At 37.6% G+C, this 19,220-nt stretch overlaps 1 protein-coding gene and 1 pseudogene across 1 annotated transcript in view; one reads left to right on the forward strand and one right to left on the reverse strand.

Annotated features, from left to right (window-relative positions):
- Positions 1–19,220, reverse strand: part of LOC104723669 (protein FRA10AC1 homolog) — a 60,261-nt gene that overhangs the window by 38,668 nt on the left and 2,373 nt on the right. The window lies entirely within an intron of this gene.
- On the forward strand, positions 11,916–19,214 carry LOC109127475 (annotated as a pseudogene).

The raw sequence follows: 19,220 nt of genomic DNA on the forward strand, positions 1-19,220 counted from the left end.
GACCACCACGAATTTACCAATGAACGGACGAAGGGCCTGATTCATAACTCTCATGAACGTACTCGGAGCGTTGGATAACCCAAATGGTATGACAAGCCATTCAAATATACCTTCACGGGTTTTAAACACTGTCTTCCACTCATCACCGCGACAGATTCGAAATCTGATGATAACCACTCTTTAAGTCGAATTTTGGAGAAAATACAAGTTGTCCCAATCTGATCCAGAAGATCATCAAGTCGAGGCATCGGAAAATGATACCGAACGGTGATCTTGTTGATAGCCTGGCTATCAACACACATTCTCCATGATCCATCTTTTTTTGGAATGAGTAAGGCAGGCACAGCACAAGGACTAAGGCTCTCACGAATATGTCCCTTGCGCAAGAGTTCTTCGACTTGACGCTGCAATTCCTCATGTTCTTGTGGACTCATGCGATAATGTGGGTGATTAGGGAGTGTCGCACCTGGAGCAAGATCGATGTGGTGCTGAATATCACGGAGGGGTGGCAGTCCCAAAGGCAACTCAGCAGGAAAGACATCCGCAAAATCAGCCAAAATCGACTCGATGGCTGCCGACACATGAACCGAACATGCGACATCAACCGAAGGTACACTAACCAAAGCAAACGCGATATCTTCATGCTGAAGTTCTTTTTCAAACGTGGAATGGGAACACAGCAACGTAGGTGCCGAGGGTTTGGTCTTATTTGAAGAATCGAACGAATCTGGCAGGGTTGGTGTAGTCTTGAACGCGTGCTCTCGGGAAGGCAAGAGTACAATATTATGTGTTTCCCAAATAAACTGATATGTGTTACGCACTCTGTCATGTATAATTTTGCGATCATATTCCCACAGTCTTCCTAAGATAAAATGACTTATATCCATGGGAGCCACATCAAAATAAAAACAATCCTTGTAGTATGGTCCGATAGAGAATGGCACAAGAGAGCGTTGGGAGACACGAGTAGCAACACCGTTTTGGAACCAAGACAGCAAATATGGCATCGGATGCGACTCAAGTGGCAAACAAAGCTTGCAGACCGCAGCTTCGGCGATGACATTACGAAAGCTCCCGGAATCAATAATAAATGTACATATCTTGCCGAGAATAGTACATGTAGAACAGAAAATATTAGTTTGGGGCCAGTGTTCGTCACGCTGCTGAGGAGTTAAACACACATGATGGATAACAAGGGACGTGCCCACATCACCAGTTGTATGATGAACCAGCTCATCACGGTCTTCGTGTTCCTCATCCGATGAGTTGGCTTCACAAAAAGAAGCTTTCTCCTCAGAAAGCAGTCCACGCTGCATTTGTTTTGGACACGCTGTTTGACGGTGTCCCGGCTCGCCACAAGTATAACAACGAAGGGCATTACGTGCGGAACGTCGGAGCCCTGATTCTTCTTCCTTGTTTGCGTTGCTCGAATCTGATTTCAGCTGCTCCGTATTATCATGCGGTAGTGTCGAGTTCTGGTGATCCGTTGGTCGCGATCTGTACGAGGAAGAGTTCCACGAAGATGTCTTCAGCTGTTGCTCAAACAAAGCAGCTCGGTGGTGAGCTTCGGCGATTGTTGTGGGGTCAAACGGAGTCAATGAATTCTGAAGTTGCGGTTTGAGTCCACCGATAAACCATGAAACCAACTGAACTTGTGTATCAAAAATCTCATTCCAAATAAGCAACAAGTAAAACTCTTCTGCATACTCATCGACGGTACGAGATCCTTGTTTCAGGTTTTGAAACTTCGTGAACTGCAGACAGTCATAGTTGTGGGGCAGGAATGTATCTTTCAATGTTTTTTTCAACTTCTCCCACGTTCGTATTGGAAGCTTTCCTGCACGTGCACGAGTTGCCTTTGTATGTTGCCACCATGAGGCTGCATGACCACGAAATTTCGTTGCAACTAAAGCTACTTGACGTTCGGCAGGGACTCTTTTAAAATCAATGATTTCTTCAACCGCTACGAGCCAATCAAGCAAGTTGTCTCCACGAATACCCCCATGAAATTCAGGGATATCTACACGCAGACCTTGTTTCCAACGTGGGTCGTTGTATCGTTGCTCTTGTTGGCGGAATTGAAAGAGGTCACGTTGTGGAGGGTTAGCTACAACCGCGAGATTCCCTTGCTGACCTCGTGGGTGTTCCCCTCCAATCATGATTTTTTGATTAACATTGGGCGGGTCTTGTTGTCCGTCGGCTGCAACAGTTGGAGCTGGTCGTGGATTTCCACCACCCAGATGGGTGAGCAAAGTTTGGCTTAACTCGTGGATGGGCGTCTGCAGAGCAAGTTGAGAGGCGAGGAGAGTGTCTCTGAATTCGACCCAATCAATGGTCGAGCCAGGTTGTTGTTCTCCACCAGTCTCGTTCTTGAGGGGTTTAGCAGGAGGCATCTTCAAATCCAGGAACGAAAAAGAATCTGATACCAACTGATAAGGGGAGGTGGAAGCAAACGGAAATAATATTTGTCTTTTCGGGGTAAGAAATCTCTATTATATATATATATATATATATAATATTAAGAGGTTGATAGCACAACAGATAATATAGCAGTAGCAATATATTGCAGTAGCTGTAGGCTAGAATTTAGTTTTTTAAATAATATACTCAAAAAACACCTTTTGTGACAGTAATAGTTGTCGCTCATCCTTCGCAAAACGGTAATAGTAACAGATTTGCGAGGAACGTAAGTTCCTCGCTATTTGCGTCTCGCAAATTGAAAAACGTAACACTTCAGTCGCAATATTTGTGACGAATATAATTCCTCGCAAGATACACGCAAATTGCGATGTCTAATATTCGTTGCAATTTTCTTGCAATTCTTGTCGAAGTAAATCCCTCGCAGATTTGCAAGACTTTTATGACATTTATTCCATCGCAAATTATTAATAATAACATAAAGCCAGTAATATTTTTTCTCGCAAATTAGTAGCAATTTTGCATTCATTTCAAATCCATAGCATAAATTTGCCACGGATTTTGGATTTTTTTTTCATTTTGATATTTACATTTTTATATTTTAACATTTTTTATAAATAGAAATAGAAAATAAAATTCAAAATCCGATATATAAATTGTCTTACAAACCATGTTCAAAAAACCAAGTTCAAAAAAACAAATCAAAAGTTTAAAAGCTTGTGATAAAGAGGTTACGGTTCCGGTTCTGGTTCATGTGTCTGTGTCTGTGCCTGTGCATGTGCTTGTGCGGATGCCGGTGTCATCTCCTGTCTTTCGTATGGTTGGATTGCAGCCATGTTCAGTCCTCGTCGGAGTTCTGCTTCCAAACTTAGCAGCAAACTCAGGATCCTTCTCAGCAAGGTAATCAAAGTATGCATCGTAGCTATGCATTTTTTCCACATTGTCTTTTAGTTGAGTGGCTTGAGTTGCCAGAGTTTCGGCTTGAGTTGCGAGAGTAGCTTCAGCGACAACAAGCTTCTGAGCAAGAACAACCGGATCATCACATTCATTGTACATTTCTCACAAATTTGCGAGGGAAGCATTTGCAAGGTTCCTCGATTTGTTAGCAAATGACTCGCAAATCCATAGCAAATTTGCGAGGGAATTTTTTCGTTGCAGTTTTCCGTCGCAAAGAGCGTGTTTTCTTGTAGTGGATTGAAATTTAGCAGTTGGATACAAAATCTTATTATATAAAGTTTGATGTCAAAATTACTAATTAACAAGATCGTGACATGTGTCAATTGTATCATTTAGATATTGACACATGTCAATTTTAAATTTATTAAAATTATAAAAAATAAAAATGTAAAAACTCAAAACTTACCATAAAAAGGTTTTATATAAAGTAAAATAAAGAAAAAAAAAACCTAATAAATAGAAATTCAAAATTCAAAATTATAATCGTCTTTTTTTTTCACCAATCAAATAATTTATTCAAAAAGACTGTTATTGTATGAGTATATAAGATTAACGTATGTGTTTTTGTAACTATAAAATTATTAAAGTAAAGAAATACATAATAGGTTATTTAATGTGTTCATAAATAAAATTTCTCGTGACATGTGTCAATTGTATCATTCAGATGTTGATATGTGTCAATTCTAAATTTATTAAAAAACTTAAAAATAAAAATGTAAAAATTTAAAACTTACCCTAAAAATATTTTATATAAAAGTAAAATAGAGAAAAGAAAATCTAATAAATAGAAATTCAAAATTCGAAATTATAATCATCTCATTTTTTCACCAATCAAATAATTTGTTCAAAAAGACTGTTATTTTTTGAGTATGTAAGATTAACGTATGTGTTTTTGTAACTATAAAAATATTAAAGTAAGGGATAATGTATGGATTGAATCCCCGACGGGTATGGAGAATATTGCTACAAAATACTTTGAGAATCTTTTCAAACAATCGGATAGTAGAGGTATTTCAGAGATGTTACAGGAAATTACTCCAATCATTACGGATAGCATGAACAGGGATCTAATTAGAGACATTTCTGAAGCGGAAGTCCGGAAGGCTTTGTTTGCCATGCATCCGGAGAAAACTCCAGGACCGGACGGAATGACAGCTTTGTTTTTCCAACGATTCTGGTCTTCTTTGAAAGGGGACTTGGTGGCTCTGGTTAGAGAGTTTTTTCGCACGGGTGGTTTTGACCCCGTCTAAATGAGACCAATATTTGTCTCATTCCTAAAGTCGATAGGCCGCAGCGTATGGCGGAGTTTAGGCCGATTAGTCTATGTAATGTGAGCTACAAAATAATTTCTAAAGTGTTGTGCTTTCGGCTTAAACGTTTCTTGCCTCTCCTGGTTTCAGAAACACAGTCGGCTTTTGTTTCTGGTAGGTTAATTACGGATAATATTCTGGTTGCTCAGGAGATGTTTTATGGGCTCAATACTAACCGCCGGTGTAATTCGGAGTTTTTGGCTTTTAAAACAGATATGAGTAAGGCCTATGATCGGGTCGAATGGGATTTTTTGGAAGCGGTCATGCTTAGATTGGGATTTGCTAGGAAATGGATATCATGGATCATGTGGTGTGTTACTTCATTGTCGTATCAAGTTCTTATGAATGGTCAGCCTCGGGGTTCTATTATACCACATAGGAGTTTACGTCAGGGGGACCCTCTGTCACCGTATTTGTTCATACTTTGTACTGAGGTCCTGATAGCGAATATTAAAAAGGCAGAACGGGAGAAGAAATTGACGGGTATCTCAATCGCTCGCGGTAGCCCTACCGTTTCGCACCTGCTGTTTGCCGATGATAGTCTGTTTTTTTGTAAAGCAGAGGCGACTGAATGCCAGACGGTTATGGAAATTATCAGCAATTATGGCAAAGCTTCAGGGCAAGAGGTTAATTTAGAGAAATCTTCTATAATGTTTGGTAAGAAGGTTCCTCCTGAGATAAGGGATCAATTGAAATCAGTTATTGGTATATCTAAAGAGGCCGGTATGGGTTCTTATTTGGGCATTCCTGAAAGCTTCCAAGGTTCAAAAACGAAGGTTTTTGGCTATGTCAAGGATAGGTTAGATGACCGTGTTAATGGTTGGAACGCTAAGTATCTTTCAAAAGGTGGTAAGGAGATTATGATTAAATCGGTGGCGTTAGCTCTGCCCACTGACGTGATGTCATGTTATAAATTGCCGCAGGAGTTGACGTCTAAACTAACTAGTGCTATTTCAACTTTTTGGTGGAAGTCCAATGATAAGGCTCGAGGTTTACATTGGGTGGCTTGGGATAAATTATGTAAAGATAAGTGTGAAGGGGGTCTAGGCTTCAGAGCTCTGGAACAGTTTAATGATGCCATGCTAGCGAAACAGTATTGGCGGTTAATTCACTACCCGACGTCCTTAATGGCTCGGGTGCTTAAAGGGTGTTATTTTAGAAATAAACATCCTCTGATGGCCACTAAACCATATAGCCCTTCCTTCGCTTGGAGAAGTATTTTCTCTACTAAGGAATTAGTAGCGCGTGGTGCACGGTGGGTGGTTGGCTCGGGCTGCTCTATCTCGGTTTGGCGAGACCCTTGGATACCAGATATTCGACCACGTCCAGCAAACGGCCGGGGAAGACTTTGGCTACCAAGTTTGATGGTTAACCACCTAATTAATCCTGTTACGAAGGATTGGAATTTGCCTATCCTGGAGGAGTTTTTGGATCCAGGGGATGTAGCGATTATTCGAGGTATGACGGTCAGTAATGTCCTGAAACCGGATAGATTAGTATGGCACTTTACCAAATCAGGGAAGTATACGGTTAGATCCGGATATCGGCTAGCTCGGGATTTAATGGCTGAGGTTGATTATGGGCCGACATGTATGGCCCTTAGGGCCCAATTGTGGAAACTTGAAGTTCCCCCGAAGATCCAACATTTCTTCTGGCAGGTTGCCTCGGTTTCTCTCCCAGTGTTAGAATGGCTTGTGTATAGGGGTGTCCGGTGTGATACTTCGTGTAAACGGTGTGCGTCTGCACCAGAAACTATAAATCACGCTCTTTTTGAGTGTCCTCGCTCGTGTGATGTTTGGGCGCTGTCCTCGGTATCGTTAGTTCCAGACGGCTTCCCATATGGTTCAATCTATGCAAACTTAGATTTTATTTTCTGGCGGGCGGCTTCCCAATCGGGGGATCCTGATATAGCCTCTCGGCTCCCCCTGGATCTTATGGTCACTATGGAAAGATCGGAATAAAAAGGTTTTCCAGGGTTTAGCGGCCGAGCCGGTCGATATATTAAATCAGGCGAATAATGATAAATTTTTATGGGAGGAGGCCAAATCTTACTCGGAGAGTTATCTGCATCCTCCGTCTTTGTTGGAGGACAGGGGGTCTTTTCCTCGGTGTCAGATTGATGGTTCATGGAAAGGTTCAGACCCTCTTCAGGGTTTGGGTTGGTGGTGCGGTAGTAGTGAAGATTCGACGCTTCTTCTCGGTGCACGGAGTATTAGACGCGATCCTACATCCTTACACGCAGAGTTACAAGCTTTGATCTGGGCCATGGAGTCTCTGTTGGCGGCTGGAGTTGACTGTCAGAACTTCGAGACGGATTGTGCAGAACTAGTAGCGATGGTGCAGATGCCTGAGGATTGGCCCGCTTTCTCGAATCAGTTGGAGGAGTTACTCTTGCTCAAAACATCCTTTCCTTCCTTCGCTCTAACCAGGATCACACGCGACCTCAACGTAAGGGCAGACTGTCTTGCCCGTTCATCATGATCTTTATTTTCTGAAAGTTCATTTGTAAACACTTCTCCTCCGGGTTGGGCAACTAACCTTGGAGTTATCTTCTAATTTTATTAAAGTTGGTTGAAAAAAAATAAAAAATAAAAAATATTAAAGTAAAGAGATATATAATAGGTTATTTAATGTGTTCATAAATAAAATTTATTGGTTGTAGTAAAGACTAAAGAGTATGTTTTACAAGTAAAATATTTTTGTGTGTACAGTGGTAATGTAGATAGTATATTTGTAAATAGATATACATTAGTGTATTATAGCAAAAAAGTTTGATGTTAAAATTACTCATTAACAAGAAAAGACTGTTATTGTAATATATATAAGATATAAGTATGTAAGATTAACATATGTGTTTTTGTAACTACAAAAATATTAAAGTAAAGAGATATATAATAGGTCATTTAATGGGTTCATAAATAAAATTCGTTGGTTGTAGTAAAGACTAAAGAGTATATTTTACAAGTAAAATATTTTTGTGTGTACAAGTACATTTTTAATGGTAATGTAGATAATATATTTGTAAATGGATATACATTAGTGTATTATAGCAAAAAAAAACAACTATTTTCTATATCTAAAAGTTTATCTCTTTACTTTTATATATTGTTTTTACTTACGAAAAGAATTAAATATCTATTCTTTGTTAAATTTGATTTTATTTTAATAACTTTGAACTCATCTACAACTATTTTCTTTAACTAAAAGTGTATCTATTACTTTTTTTTTTCAACCAAACAATAAATTAAAAGGAAATTCCTCAGTTAGTTGCCCAAGCCGGAGGGAAGGAGTTTATTAAAGAAACTTCAGAGATAAGAAAACGCGAAACACATGCAAGATACTCTGCCTTCATATTTGCTGCACGCGGGATCCAGGAGATGAAGAAAAGTAGGAAGGACTCCAGCGAGTTAAACTCATCGAGCAGGTTGGAGAAAGATGGGCAATCTTGGACTGCACCATGGTGAGTAACTCAGCACAATCAGTCTCAAAATGTTGACAAGTGATTCTTACAGCACGTATCCGCTCCATGGCCCACAACAACTCTTCTAACTCCAAATGCAGGGGGAGAGGCTCCATCTTAGACACGAGGTGAAAAACATGGATATGCGAAGATGGAGATGGAGCTGACATGACCACCGTAAAAGAGAGCGCCTCTTCCCAGGCTAACTTATCGCCCAAAGCCTTAGCAATTATATCATTTGCCTCAATCTCTAAACCTTGAAAAACTTTTTTGTTTATAGCTTTCCAGATTGCCCATAAAATTCATGGTAATTGAAGAAGTTGATCAGGATCACCTTATTGAGAGGCACCCTTCCAGAAAAAAAAAATCCAAATTCGATTACACCGACTCATATGTAAAACCCTCTGACGAGACCAGAGTCGGAGATAAATCCCACGAGCGAGGACATTCAAAGAAAACATGATTAATAGTCTCAACCGCAGAGTCGCACCTTTTACACCAAATGTCACATTGGATACATCTGTGTATCTATTTACTTTTATAGATAGATTACCAAAATATTTACTTTATATTCTTTTAAAGTTAATTTTATTTTTAAAAATTTAAACCCGCACATCGTGCGGGTCCTAATCTAGTTATATATAAAGAAACATAACTAAAGTTTTTTTTTTATAACAACATAACTAAAGTTATCTAAAGGAAAGATGATAAAATAATTAAGAGTATTATTGTAAATTTAGAGCTGTAGAACCAAATGCTCTCTAAGTGCTTTATACAGTAATAACATGCTAATGCTCACCTTAATCACAATACTTGACTGGATATGGAATACGCATTATGGCTAGTTAAACGCTTTACCAATCAAGAAGTAAATATATCTTATTTGGAATTAAAATTTCATGTGAACAATCTTTTTTTTTTTTTTTGAGATTTCATGTGAACAATCTTAAAATCTATAAAATATTCTTTCGGTTTGAACTATATACTACAAAAAATTAATATCAGAATATATAATATCAGAATATAGATATTGAAATATCTATTATATAACTACTAATTACATGTAATGACATAATTACTGTAATTTCTTTAGATTTTATAACTCTCTAAATTATACTACTCAATCAATTTTCTCCTTTTTAGAGTATGTTCTCCCAATTAATAATATAGAAATATCATAATGATATTATATCAGATTTTCAAAAAAATTAAGAACCGTTATGTGATCAGTTTTATAAATTATCAAGCGAAGAAAATCATTTTTTAAAATCATAGTGATCTGTAATTATTTTAGTTTTTTGCTATTAAAAGAAAACAAATAGAAAAAAAAAACTTTTAAATGGATCCTAAGTATGTTTAGTAAATAAATATTAAATACCATTAAAGAAAACATAATATGAAAACAACAACCAATCAAATCTGTTCATATTACAATAAAAATATTAAATAATTCTATAAAGAAATAATTGAAAATCCTAAAATAGATATTGTTATTTTATAAAATCCTAAAATAGAAAATCCTAAAATAGAGATTATGATAATAACGTTATCCTCTCAGAGCTCAAAAATCACATCATCCAATACAAGAAAATGACATTACAAAAGACCAAGCATTATGATCATGATGCAAAATCCTAGGTTTGTATCCAAGAAAAATGGAGCAAGAAACATTAAAACAACATATTGAAACTTGAGTAATGAGAGATTGCATTTCAAGGTCATGTGACTCTCAACTCAACTCACTCATCTTTTTATAAGTCAAAAATCAGAAAAACAGAGTGAGTTCAGAGTTAAGAAAACTAGGCAGAGAGAGAAGAAGAAGAAGAAGATGATACAAGCAATGGCTCACGGTGATCACTTAAACTGAGCCAAGAAGGCATCTGCTTTAATGGCTTTTTGCATAGTTTTTTTACTTGAGATTTAACTCTGAAGACTGGCCAATGCTTAGTTTCCCCTCAATCTCATTTCTTGTTTGCTATGGTGACACTGTAAAAAAGAACCCTCTAGATTCATTATGGATTCCAGTATTATTAAGATTTAGTTCTATAACTTGCTTTTTGGCCTTGAAACCAGTTACGGAAAGGAGCAAACTCATATACTAAAAAGCTTATATATACATGAAAAGTCCGCTTAAAATCTTCATGTATGTTGAGTTTTCAATACATAATTGAAAGTGATTTAAGAACTTAGTGGTGGTTGTTTAGTGTTGTTGCCTCCAGTTTTCTTTTTAAAATCCTGTTTGAAATCTGCAAGATTCGCCAGTTCATCGACAGCTTCGACGGTTGTTTGAATTCTAGCTGTGTTTTTGATTAACAACGAAACCAAAGTGGCAACTGGAAGGATTTCATGTAGGCTCATCGATATGGCTCTATCTTCATTGTTGTTCTCTTCAGATGGGACTTCGTCTTTTGGTTTGTTTGTCTCAATTGGAACTGTTTTCAAGGTTTCTTGAAGTTCTTGTACTGCAGAGTTCATATCAAACACCAGGAAATCCATTTTGGATGATTTTCTTGTGTTCTTCATCATTTCCATTAATTCTCGTAAGATTTTTGAAGAAGCTGAGCTCAGTTTCATACAAGCTTCCCCGAAATGATTCTTGACCTGGTCTGGAGCCTGTAGAAGCAAAAGACACTGGTTTTAGTTTCACAACAACCTCTAAAAGTTACTTCTTCAAAACTGTGGTAAAATTTAAAAGGTTGCCTCTGTTTCATAGTTGATGCAGATACTGAGATTCTCAAGGCAATAAGCACATCTACGCATAGCAGCCCCTATCTTTGCGTATAGCTTCCATGGATGGCGGAAGTCAAAACTTCCATGTGCAGGTTCCCATCTGGCTAGATTCGCCTGAGAGATTAGAAAAAAGAACCGAGAAGCGAATAAGCTGCTGCAAATCAAAAAGATAAACTATTTCGTTATCCCCATAGATAATTTGTGAAGTTACACTGAGCCTCTATAAATTGCAGAACGTATCTCCTCTAAAATACAAAAACACAAGAAATCAGTGTTCATAGAGTAACAAACTCTCAAAAGGGAAGGAATAAGAGAGTAACATCATTGACCTGTGGCATATGGATATTACCCTTCAATATTCTACCTCAAAAGGTATGATTTTGAGAGTTGTATTTATCAACTAAAAAACATTAGAAAGTCTCCCAAAATCATTCAAAGTATCATTCTCAAAAAGAATTGTGATATTTTGAATAACATAAGATTTAAGGTTGGTTTTATAAATTGTTGATTGAATAACAAAGGATTCTGAATTATTTTAAAGGAATTTACATAAATCTTAGTTGAATAACATTAGATTTCATAAGATTTTTTTTAAATTCTTAATTGAATAACAAAGGATTTTAAGAATCCTACAAAATCTTTTAAAAATCAAGTTGAATACCCCTCTTAATCTAAAATTTGGATATAATGAATTATACATTTAATTCCCATATTCATTGCATTGTCACGATCATTTCTCTCTATATGTAATGACCCTCATTATAAATATTGTACCAGCAAGCAACTTCACGGAATTGAAATCTCTTGTCAACAGGTAAAAGGTCTCGATCGATAATGGCTTCCATTGGCGTAATCCTATGTCTTTCATCAGTTCTTCTCATGAGCCTTTGTCAAATTCCTACAGCTATTGAAGATGAAAGAAAGGCAAGTCATATATGTTTCGTCTTGTAACCCTAATAACTATATAAGTATATCTGTTCTAAATTGTATTGGCCTCTTAATATTCATTGGTTGTGACTTCTGACATTTTGACGCAGGTGTATATTGCATACATGGGAGCTCTTCCTGCAAAATCTTCTTATTCTCTTATGTCTCACCATTATAATATCCTTCAAGAAGTTATCGAATCAAGGTTTAATAGTTTTTATACATAAATTTTTAACAATGGGAATTAATAATTCAGTGTCTTGTTGATGAGCCGGCTTGAGTCAAATCTTGTTGCTTGTTATTGACATTAATTATTGTTTTCTATTATTATTATGCAGCTCCGTAGAAGATTATTTGGTCAGAAGCTATGGAAGAAGTTTCAATGGTTTTGCAGCCAAACTCACTGAATCTGAAAGAGATAAACTTATTGGTGAGTTCTTATGATAAATAAAAGATTATGAAACCACTACAAGAAAACAGTCAATTAGCGACTACAAGTAGCGACTACATTTGTAGTCGCCAAAAATAACGACCAGATAGTGACCACTTTGCGACTATGTTGTGACTACAGTAATTTAGTCGCCAAACAGTCACTGCTTTACGACCACATTAGATGGTCGTAATATAGTCGTCAATTTAGCGACTATTCTACGACTCATTCGGCGAGTCGTTAAACAGTCACCGCGTAGTCGCCAAATAGTCATAAAAGACAGTTAAAAAACGTGTTTTTTCTGTGGGGGCCAACTGATATTGAGTAGTCGCCTATTAGTGGCATAGATGTAGTCTTTAAAAACAAATTGCATCCATTTGTCATCTCATGCCAACACAATTGTCTTTCCTTCCCCAAAAAAAAATGTAGATCAAAAAAAAAATTTGACTTTATAAAAACTTTTATTTTCTCCAAAAAAATATATATATAGTTCTTAAAAAAACACAATATATATATATATATATATATATATAATGGCAGGAAATTTTTCATTAGAATTCGAATTAGTGGGGTTGGACCAATTCTCGTTTGGAAGTAGCCAAGATACAGTTCAGAATAATGGCGGTAAGTTTTTCTGTCCATGTAGTGTTTGCAAGAACAATAGATGTCTCTCGGGTAGAAGAGTTATGATGCATCCGTTCGATGCATTTTTTAAGAAGCCTATCATTTTTTTACTTTTATTCACAAACAATATTTGCATAGGATTTGTACTTATGAATATGCTCTATTTAAAGCATCTATATTGGTTATATATAGAATCTTTTCCTTATTTATTTTTTTGTTTCAATATTCATTAAGGATTAATAAATACTAAAATAATTTATGTGAAGATTTATTATTATAATTAAGATAGAAATTATATATAGAATAATATATTATAAACTCTAATCTTAAACTTATAAATTAATTCTTAATCTTAGAAATTATTGAATTTAGAAATTATTGAACTTAGAAATTATTAAATTTAGTTATATATAGAATTATTGAACTTAGAAATTTTTTTTGTTTAAGGTCATTGCATTAATTTAGGCCCAAATCTAGGTTAATTACCCAATTTAGGCCCAAATCCATTAACATTCCGTTAAAAAAAAAACCCTAATCTTCTTATCTCTTCTCATTCGAGACAAGGGTTCCTCGAGACAAACCCTAAAGCCGCAATCGACAGTCTCTCTTCACACTCTCTCTTCTCAATCGTCTTTCTCTTCTCAATCTCTCTTCTCAATCGACACTCTCTCTTCTCAATCTCTCTTCTCAGTCTCTTGTCTCAATCATCACACGATGCCTGCTCGAGGAAGAAAGAGAAAACTCGATCGTAATCATTCTCAGATTCCCGGAGGGTCAAGACTACGACATACTAATCTACCCAGTCAGTACGACTTCACGCCGGCAGTCCAAGCTCCTCGTACGCAGCAGACACCTGATGAAGTCCCCATTTTGCCACGACATTCAACGGAATCCCAGATCCGGGACTATCCTCCGCCTCAACAACTATTTCAGGGCTCCGTTACTCGCCAACCTCCACCTCAAGTACGCCGGTCTCCTTCAGTAGAAGTTAACTACAATCCAGCGACTCATGCAACTCTTCAAGATGACTCTCCGCCTTCTCCAGCTCAACGCTCTCAGGCTCGTAGTCATCAGACTCGTAGTCATCCATCGCATCCATCGTCCCAAGGCAACAACTTCGAAGAAGAAACTTCTACGGTGTTGCCGGAGCTCCAGGAGGACGTGGTTCGGGCTCTAAATGCCCTGCTTGTGGTGCCAGGTCGGGATAAGTTCACCACGGTCCTCTCTCCCACACCCTTACCGAACACCCAATGGTATGATTTTTCTCTCTTATCATGTATTTGTAATGGTGTTTTGTGAATGTTAGAAGAGAAATCTGTAGGTCAATGTTTATTTCGTTTGGTTTATTGTGTCTTTAGGATAGTGATTATGATTGTGTCTTTAGGATTGTGTCTTTAGATTCATGTTTATTTCGTTTATTATGATTTCGTTTGGTTTATTGTGTCTTTAGGATTGTGTCTTTAGATTCATGTTTATTTCGTTTGGTTTATGTTTATTTCGTTTGGTTTATTGTGTCTTTAGGATTGTGATTATGATAACGAGAGTAAGTTTATTATGATTTCGTTTGGTTTATTGTGTCTTTAGGATTGTGTCTTTAGATTCATGTTTGTGTATTCATTGCTTGTGTATTATGATATATTGCTTGTGTATTGAGATTCATGTTTATGTTTACTGGTTGAAGTATTGTTTATGTTTACTGGTTGAAGTATTGTTTCTTTTGACTCATTAACTGATGCCTCTTGTATTGTTTCTTTTCGAGGTTTACTCGTGACAAAGGGTCAAAACTTGTTCGGAAGATTACTAAAATTCTTCTAAACAAATTCGAAGGTCCCTTCTACAGCTGGACATGTGTGCCGCGGGACAAACAAGAGAGATACTTCATTGAGTTCGCGGTAAGGATATATGTCACATGTCTTCTTTTCACTTACAATAAGCCTTATGTCACATAGCTTTACATGTCTTCTTTTCACTAACAATAGCTCCTTTTTTCTAGAAAACCCACACCTGGGATCCTTTGATAACCGGAACTGTTCAAGCTTATTTTGAGAAAATCTGTCAAAAGCGGATCAAAGACATGGTTAGCAATGTGAGGACTAGTCGAGTTCAACCAACCTGGATTGGAGACACTCTCTGGAGCACGATGGAGGATTACTGGGACACTGAAGAAGCACAACAAAAGAGTAAAACCTACTCTCAGGCCCGTATGTCTGACCGTAACGGCCTAGGTCCTCATGTCCACCTCTCAGGGCCAAAGTCTTATCAACAGCTTCAAGACGAAATGGTTAAGTGTTATTTACTCTGTTATTTAACTGTTATTCTTACTTAACTGTTATTTTTTAAAGTTAATCTCTTATAACATTGCAGGTTGAGGAATTGGGAAGAGAAGTCCGACTTGGTGAGGTTTTCATCAAGGCACATACAAAGCCTGATGGTACATATGTTGATCGGAAGGCAGAAAAGATTGCAGGGACATATGAGAAGACTGTTCAAGAGAGGTTGTCTCAGCTCGAGGCAGAGTCTTTTGCTGTGTCAGATGGAGAATCACGGCCACGGGACCTCACAACAGAAGAATATACAGAAATTTTCCTGGAGGTAACTTTTTTAAAAAACCAATACACATTTATAGTCTTGGAGTTTAATTTGTCATCTTCTAACCTCCACTTTTCTCTTATTTTCAAGTCCACTGAGAAGGATTCAAGAGGAACACCTTATGGAGTTGGAAGCCTCAAGGACTGCCTTGTCGATGGAACGCATAAGCAAGCATGTGGCTCAACTACCTTTGTGGCTCTCGAAGAACAGTTGAAGAAAGCTCAACGCATGATAGAAGAACAGGCTGCTCAACTGGAGCGGCTTGCTGCGCATGATGAAGAACAGGCTGCTCAACTGCAGCGGCGTGATGCAGAACTTGCTGCGCAATCCAAAGTTATTGCTGCCCAGAACGGCAAGATTGACCAATTCTCCATCGTGGAAGATTTTCTGAGGGAATGTGATCCGCGGTTTCAGAAGTTTGTTGCAAGCCATTCAGCTAAAGAGACAACTCCAACTCCATCAACATCTGCTTAAGGTACTCTTCACTTCTAGCTCATCTTATACAATCATCTGGGATCATTTCTTTTTCTTTGTACCTTCATTTTTTCAACTTGACAGAACCTTAAGGTATTGTGTTATAACAGGGATCAATTCCAGATTTGAGAAGGATACAAGCAGACGAAGCTAACTTGGGAAACGATTGGAAGAAGCTTTTCTTGTTGTTTTCTTGATCAATGTTTTTTCTTTTTGTTATCTTTTGAACTTGGGGTTGTAATGAATATGATGTTTCTTTCTTTTTGTTAATCTTTTGAACTTGGGTTGTAATGAATATGATGATACTTAAGATGTGTTTTGTTAAGATGTGTTTTGTTTATGTAATATTAATTGTAGTTATTTTTATAATTGTTCAAATATAAGAATTAGATGTAAATCCAATTAAAGAGAATTTGTAAAACAAAATTCAAATATAAAATTAAAGATAAATCAAAATAAATATTTATAATATAAATATAAATATTTATATGTAATATTATTTAAATACATAATCGTAAAGTAGTCGTAAAGTAGTCACTACATTTAGTGACTAATTTACGACTATACAAATAGTCTTAATGTAGTCGTAAACTAGTCACTAACTTAGTGACTACATTACGACTGATTTACGACTGATTTACGACTACAAAAGATTGTCGTAATGTAGTCGCCATTTGGCGACTAAAATTACGACTATAAATTTTAGCGACTCTCAGTTAGCGACTACAGGTTTTAGTCGCAATTTGGTCGTAACACTCCTTTTAGCGACTAAATAATGACTAACAGTGTAGTCGCTATTGGCTTGTTTTCTTGTAGTGAACTCTTCATGATGATGATGATGATGATGAAGATGTGTTGTGTGATTTGAAGGCATGAAAGGTGTGGTTTCGGTATTCCCAAGCAAGGTTTATAAGATTATGACGACAAGATCTTACGAGTTCATGGGACTTGGTGATAAGAGCAACCATGTCCCTGAGGTCGAGAGCAATATAATAGTGGCTGTAATAGACGGTGGAATCTGGCCTGAATCTAATAGTTTTTCAGACGAAGGCATTGGCCCAATACCAAAAAAATGGAAAGGAACTTGCGCAGGAGGAGCTAATTTCACATGCAACAGGTAAGTAACATTGTCACTTTTTTCCTTCTCCAAATTTCTTGCGTGACACGAAAGGAACAAAAGATAGTTACTAATTACCCTAATCCAAATACTACAGGAAGGTGATTGGAGCACGATACTATGTGCAAGACTCGGCAAGAGACACTGACGCTCATGGGTCACACACGGCTTCTACAGCTGCCGGAAACAAAGTAAAAGAAGTGAGTGTGAACGGTGTGGCAAAAGGAACTGCAAGAGGCGGTGTGCCTTTAGGTAGAATTTCTGTTTACAAAGTGTGCGAGCCAGCGGGTTGTAGTGGTGATCGACTGTTGGCTGCATTTGACGATGCTATAGCGGACGGGGTCGATGTTATAACCATTTCTATTGGAGGCGGTGTTACTCAAGTTGATATCGACCCTATTGCTATTGGATCATTTCACGCGATGGACAAAGGGATTGTTACCACGGTAGCGGTTGGAAACGCCGGCTCTAAACTTGGAAAAGCGGATAACGTTGCACCATGGCTCATATCCGTGGCTGCTGGCTCGACGGATAGAAAATTTGTTACTAATGTGGTTAATGGAGATGACAAGATAATACCTGTAAGAAGCCTTTCCCTTGTTTCACTTGATATATAAGTGTGTGTGTCGTCATCTATCATGGTGATTAAAGTATGTACATACAGGGGAGATCGATCAATGACTTCGACTTAAAAGGAAAGAAGTATCCTTTGGCGTACGGGAAAACTGCTTCAAACAACTGTACAGAGGAGCTAGCAAGGTAACTTGTGCCTCAAAGAACCAATAGTGACCTAACTCGCAACTCAAGAAATTATATGTTTATGGATATATATATCTTTTGATGCATTTGTGTTTTATGATAGGGGTTGTGATAGCGGCTGCCTGAACAATGTGGAGGGAAAGATTGTGGTGTGTGATGTTCCAAATAATGTTACGGAACAGAAAATAGGGGGTGCGGTTGGAACTATCCTTCATGTAACTGATGTTGATACTCCCGGTCTTGGTCCTATTCCGGTTGCAACCTTAGATGATACCAATTATGAAGCATTAAGATCTTACGTTCTCTCCTCACCGTAAGTATATATATATGCTACATTATAAACAAATCTTTGATTAGATTCTCTTAAGATGTTAATGAAAAATTTTCGATATGAGACAGAAACCCGCAAGGAACTATATTGAAGACTGTGACAGTTAAAGATAATGATGCTCCAATCGTTCCTACCTTCTCTTCTCGCGGTCCAAACAAGCTCTTTAGTGATATTTTGAAGGTAACAGACACTGAAAACAAATTAACCGAACCACGTGGTTAGAATATTTGTTGGAATTTGGATTTGATCGATGACTTGAGATATATATGCAGCCTGATATAACAGCACCAGGAGTGAATATACTAGCAGCATATTCACCATTGGCTCAAACGGCACTTCCGGGACAAAGCGTGGATTACTATTTCATGACCGGAACATCTATGGCTTGCCCTCATGTTGCAGGTAGCTGCTTATGTCAAGACAATACGCCCTGATTGGTCCGCTTCTGCCGTAAAATCCGCTATCATGACTACGGGTAATTATCAACATCAAATCGATCTAATCTCTGAAGAAACAAATTAAGTTAAGTGAGATCGATCCTTTTTTTTTTTTAATGCAGCTTGGGCAATGAACGCTTCGAAAAATGCAGAAGCCGAGTTTGCATATGGATCAGGATTTGTTAACCCTACAGTGGCAGTTGATCCAGGGCTTGTTTACGAAATAGCCAAAGAGGATTACTTGAACATGCTTTGCTCTTTGGACTACTCATCTGTTGGCATTAGTACTCTTGCCGGTGGAACCTTTACTTGTTCTGAAAAATCAAAGCTTTCTATGAGAAATCTCAACTACCCTTCAATGTCAGCCAAAGTTTCAGCTTCATCATCTTCAGATATCACATTTTCAAGAACAGTCACCAACGTTGGGAAAAAGGGATCCACTTACAAGGCAAAATTGTCTGGGGATCCCAAACTCAGTATCAAAGTCGAACCAGATACGATCTCTTTCAAGTCACCTGGGGAGAAGAAGTCTTTCACAGTTACAGTCTCTGGCAAGAGTCTTGCTGGTATTTCTAGTCTTGTGTCGGCCTCTCTGATTTGGTCGGATGGATCACACAATGTGAGAAGTCCAATCGTTGTGTATACTTAGGCATCAAC

The sequence above is a fragment of the Camelina sativa genome, chromosome 11 (genome assembly GCF_000633955.1).
Source record: "Camelina sativa cultivar DH55 chromosome 11, Cs, whole genome shotgun sequence".
Classification (NCBI taxonomy): domain Eukaryota; kingdom Viridiplantae; phylum Streptophyta; class Magnoliopsida; order Brassicales; family Brassicaceae; genus Camelina; species Camelina sativa.